This window comes from Pollicipes pollicipes, unplaced genomic scaffold (genome assembly GCF_011947565.3).
Source record: "Pollicipes pollicipes isolate AB1234 unplaced genomic scaffold, Ppol_2.1 Scaffold_3447;HRSCAF=4054_pilon_pilon_pilon, whole genome shotgun sequence".
NCBI lineage: Eukaryota > Metazoa > Arthropoda > Thecostraca > Pollicipedomorpha > Pollicipedidae > Pollicipes > Pollicipes pollicipes.
Window position 1 is genome coordinate 30,460,249 of NW_023596297.1, and position 5,866 is coordinate 30,466,114.

Genomic DNA, 5,866 nt, shown 5'->3' on the forward strand with positions numbered 1-5,866 from the left:
CCGTAGTGTTTGTTGGGAGACCTTAGAATTGTCGACTGCGCTGCGTGGGCTCTTCTAAGCGTCCTTCATAACGTAATAGCGTAGCTGTACTGAGACTATGCAGCGGGAACGTGCTGCTTCATTGAAGGGTTCCCCTCCGCGCCCGTGGTCTCAATGAATGAGTCAGGTCCACAAGGTACCGGCGGCCTCGGTTGCCGCCACAAGCTTCGGATAATCAAGGTGGGCGATGGAGGGGTGTTAAATCTGAGGCGTCTCTCATCGTACATGTTCAGTCTAGGCAGGAGTTTTTCGTCCGACCCCCCTCATTCAGCAAATGATGACGTAGGTTGTTCACGCAGAAGCATATGGCACGGTGAAGCCGCTTGGAGATGACGATGCTAACAGAGCGACATGTGTTTGGTTTTGCCACCCGCGTAGCTTATCGTGTAGTGGTCTTCCCACTTTCTGGGCCTTAGAGAACCTCACCCTGACGTCGCGGAACACTCCTGACTGATTCCTGATGTCACTGCGCCGTGACATATACCATCTGGAGGACCTTTACAGCGGCATGCCGCAGGGCGACGGGGTTGGTCGGCAGTCCCTCTCCGGCTTCAAGGACCATGGCCAGGTGCCGCTCTATCTCGCTCTGGTAAGGACTGTCGTGGAACAGCTTCTCCTCATGCATGTGTTTTTCTGTCCTAGCTGACTGGCGCTGTCGCATGAAAATCCTGACTTTCCTTCAGGACGGACGATAGCATGGCCATTGTCAGTTCCAGAATCGCCTTCCAGGCTCCGCCGTTTGTGACTTCGGCGAGTCGCTGACGGATGAACTTAAGAAAGGCACTTACGGCACAAGCCGTACCCGTGTCGAGGTCGGCGGACTCCTTATATACCTCGTCTAGGGGTGCGGATCCGGCTCCTGTTTGCCTAGGAGGCCAAGGTATATCTGAAATCTGGCACCGCCAGATCGAGGCACTTCTCAAAACCGGCCAGCAGGCTGCGGCTAGATTTACTGATTTTTGTACGGACGTAGGCCCCTGTCGAACAGATCATGCCTGGCAGAGGGGCTGAACACAGAATCCCCGAGGACGGCTTTGTCTCGTATTTCTGTTGGGGTTAGTACCGGACCTTTTCCTTTTCCAAGGGTGTAGAGCGCCTCTTTGGGTCCGCTGAACTGTTCGGCCTGCAGGGGAATTTTCAGGGTCAGTGCGACGTCCAGGTCATCGGCGACTGACTGGATCGTCACAAAGATGGCTTGCCGTATGGGCGTCGGCCATCGGCCTGAAGGCGTCGGTGCCTTGCGCTCTGTGAGAGGTGGACGCGCCATTCACGCGCGCGGTGATCTAACGGAATGAACTGAAGGGTTTGGATCACATCTTGAAGCACACATAACATTGTCACAAAATTGCAAGCACGTAGTATTCCATAGAGTACTGAGCAAGGGCTTAAGTGGCAGTAAGACAAACATTTGGCCCCATCATTAAGGAAACCCAAGCCCTCTTAAACAATCTTTCTTAGGCTGCAGCAGCGAAAACGTTACTGGACTAGGGCACCTAAAACTTATCCAGTCTGTATGTAATCCATGACGATTAGGACCATTTCGGTTTACCAGTTTGGCGTTTGAGCAATTCATGAGATAGAACATTGACCTGTGTGATACGTACCAGACACAAAACGCGTAGAACATATCTTAGCGTCCTTGTACGGCTCTCCTTTCCTTCGGATCGCCGTCAGCCAAAGCCTTCTCCGCTCCTGACGGCGTTGGGCAGTTAGGCTTGCGGAATAATTTAAATTCTTTGCAACTTTCCTTAATGCTATTGGCGGTGCAACCAAAAGCATAGCAGGATGGCATGATTCAGGCCATCCTGCTGTAACGGATTCATCAGGCTCTAACGGATTTCTCAAGGCCTTAGAATTCGAATTTCTATGGCCTTGGGCTCTGACCAAGACATAAATGCACTGGTGAGATGGGGTTATATTGTGGCGCGTCACCCATTCGGGATTGTCGCACTTGATGGCGTCACCGGTCGGGGATGTAATCACTTCTATTGGCCGACTCCCTGATGGAAGCAGCTAAGTCAGAAGCAAACAGCGTAGAAAGGACGGAGATGTCCCATTGGCCGCCTCCATATCTACGGCGTCTGGGATTTGCTCTCAACTTGACCAATCTCCTTCCAGCGCTTACCACGAGCAGACGTTACTTTAACAAATACAAAAACCAAAATTTGTTTACTTTTTGTTTAGGTATATGTCATATCCACACAAGAAGCTCACACGAGCCGTCATCACTCAAGGAACAGCATAGGTTTGTACAAGTGCATCGAACTGATGTAAAACAATGATGGGGGATATTGACGTAAACTCCCTGGATTGGCCTGGTCTTGAAGGATTGCCGATGTTTGTTTTCATTTGTCGGTGCTTTAGGTGTTTGTTCCCTGGAAATCAAACAGAAGTTTTTTTTCATTTTACGAACGTCAAGTCCATACACGCTTTTGGCCATAAACACGCTTTTGCTGCCTTGTTACCTGTACCTAGGTACTAAGCATATGATTTGGAATGGCCGTTTTGGTGTCTTGGGCAGTCTGCGGCGTTTTTAAAACGCAAATTTTCATTATTTTGGGTTACGAGCCTGAAGTAAAGGATTTCCTTGTGCCGCATGCACAGAAAACGGAGGGTTTTTTCCCACGCTGGAATTTTGAAGGACTGCATTGTGCAGCCGGTTTCAGCTATGCTTGTTTTTTTTAAGCCAAATTGGTAAATACACGCTAACGCATGGTTTTAAGTATAAATACCTTTTGTTTAACATTGAGATCACTGACTGACCACCCTTCCTTACACAGCGCTGTGCCAGCCAGCAGGGGAGCGGATAACTTGAGGATAAAATGCAAATGGACATCGCCCCACACTGATGAGAAAGTGATACAAGCAATGACAATTAACTTAATTCGCATATTGACATAGAATACCAAATAAATAACTAAAAAGTGTAACGCTTAGCTCACGCTCCAAGCGGCAAACATTGCAACGACGATAGCAGGTGGCGCCCGCGCTGTGCCTGCCACCTGCACCCAACCAGGGAGCTGTAATCGCTTTTGAACTAGGGTGGGAATGAAAAATTCCATCGCAAAAAGACCGTGCGGGAGTGAAAAAATAAATTCACAAAATATGGAACTTATGAGCTAGTGACTGAAGATTCAGCGAACAAAGACATCTATTTCAAGTTGGCATCGTACGATAATATCACAAAACTGACAAAACGGTTTTGTTTTTTGACATCTTGGGCCATTTAAATGAAGTAGAAGACATTGAAGCATAGCTAATTTCATGACAGTGTAATGAGCATAAAAAATTAAACACCAGTAATTTGATGCTGCACTTTGAGGGTGTAATGTTATGCAACTTAGAGTATCCCTGTGTTAAAAATGTAGTGCATATATACAGTGCAGTCACTTGCCAGTCAGCAAACCATGACAACCTATAAAAAATCTGGCTAAAAGCAGCCAAGAGGGACCGTTTCAAGAAATTTGGAGCCAAATAACAAGAATATGCAACAAAATAAGCCATTGCATTCCTAATTTGTCTTATGCCAAAGCTCGATGGATTTAAACAGAAAATGGCTAACTCTGGTTACCAGTCATGTGTTGAAAGCTGGTGAGTTAAGCAATTACTTGGCCCACAGGAGACTTTTTGGCTTTTCCTGCTCCCAAAACAAAAGTCAGTACCGTTTGCATGGTCTGCTAGCAGACAGCGTCGTCCCCCCCCCCCCCCCAATGTAAATATCATCATGCCCACCAACCTACGAGGTTAAATGCCAAACAGGTAAAAGGTGTGCATGATAAACATCTCCAGAGGGCAGAATTTCGCCATCAAACACTTCTGTATTAGCTGCGTCAGGTCTGTCCCAAAGCTCTAGCATCATTACCGGATAGCCTCGTTCAGGTAGTCTGGTGAGTTAGACAGATCGAAAAGGCTCATATTTATCATTATTGAGCACCGCCATGGACCAAGAAAAAACGGTAACCGAGCATCTAATTGGGGCAAAAATGGCGTTAAAAATAAGTTCCTTGTTTCAAATCGTCTCCTTCATTTCCTTTGAATTGTTCACTATTGGGGTGCATATCGAACATGTTTGGGCGGGCTGGCGAATAATCCAAGTTATGTATGAAATACGCACGAGTTTGCATTGTAGCATGTTGCAGAGAATTGGTCAACATTTGAAGCAACAGATGGTACCTAAGGCAATCGAAAGGAAGGAAGAATGAAGTGGTATCACACTCGTATGTTGCCAAAAATACAAAAGTAGGTTAACATCGATATAAAAACTGAGTGCTTTTCTGACAAAGTTTTGCAATCAGCAGATTTGACTTAAGATCTGTTAACCATGAGTGCTCAATTGGGTGAGATTGATCTTGTAAATTAACTTTATAAAACGTTTCTTGAATTTTTCACTCCTGCATTTCGGGAGTGATGCAATTTAGTGGTCAAATTTCCTCGGAAAAATAAATATGTTGAGTAAAGTTATCTACCAAGCCTTGCCGGTGTTTGCACCAGGCTCTACTTTCGTGGCGTGGTGGAGAGACCAAAAAACTAGGGGATGTGTGAAAGTCTTGCATTTGGCACGCAGCTGCCGATTGTGACGCATTTTGTAAACAAACCAAACTTAACGCGTGCAGGCAGCTGAAGTCGTTTGGGTTCTTGGGCTTGGAGGTACCTGGCGCCTTGCTCTGTGCATACATAAACATGCTATCTGACCGCTATGAACAAGAGAACGGTGTTCCTCAAGGGAGCGTCCTTAGCGTAACCCTGTTTGCGCTGATGATCGATGATATCGCCGGCTGTCTGCCACCTACCATCAGTCGGTCACTGTTTGTGGACGACTTTGCCATCTGGTGTGCGGCATCCACAACGACGTCTGCTGAGGCAGCTTCAGTTATGCCTGATTCGACTAACTGAGTGGAGCCTTAAGAATGGCTTCAAATTTTCGACCACCAAGACTAAGTGCATGCATTTCTGCTCACGGATTAGAGGCTGTAGAGACCCGGGTTGCGACTGTATAATGCCACTATCCCAGTTTGTAGCGAATTTGTTTCCTGGGCCTCACGTTTGACCGTCGGCTCACATTTAAGCAACACTTTAAGATGGTTAAGACTGAATGTCTCAAGCGCATGAACCTCATGAAAGTCATGTGTCGTATGACCTTTGGAGCCGATAGAAGCACGCTGTTGAACCTGTATAGGGCCCTAATTCGATCAGTCATCGATTATGCTAGTCCTGTCTACGTAGTGCTCCTACATCTTCAAAGCAGGTTTTGGACACATCCACCATACATGTGTTCGTATAGCCACTGGGGCGTTTCGTACGACCCGAACAAGAAACTTGCTGGTGGAAGCGAATGAGCCGCCCTTGCCTCTGAGGAGGACAATGACTTACTTTGAATTACGCTACAAAGGTTTCACAATTTCCGGCATCACCAGCCTTTAAGTCGTCTTCTCTCAGACATTGATCCGTTCTTTCTTAGGGGGCGGCCCACGTCAGCGCGGCCGATGTGCCTGCGCGTCCGGACTGGCTGGACGAGGCAGACATTACGCTGGATGACATTGTCCCGCACACTCTTCGGGACCCAGCTCCGTGGAGACGTCTGAGTGTTAAGTATGATTTGGAACTCTGTCAGCATCTTAAAAATGGCACTTCACCACGAGAGTTCCCCACGTATTCGTTGGAACAGATCTCACAATACGCGAACTCATTACAAATATTTACCGATGGGTCCAAGGGCTCAACAGGAACGGGTTGCGCATTTGTTTGCGGTGACCATACCGTAGGTCTATGCCTCCCGCAGCACCTTTCAGTTTTTTCCTCAGAACTGTTTGCCATTTTAGCAGCGCTT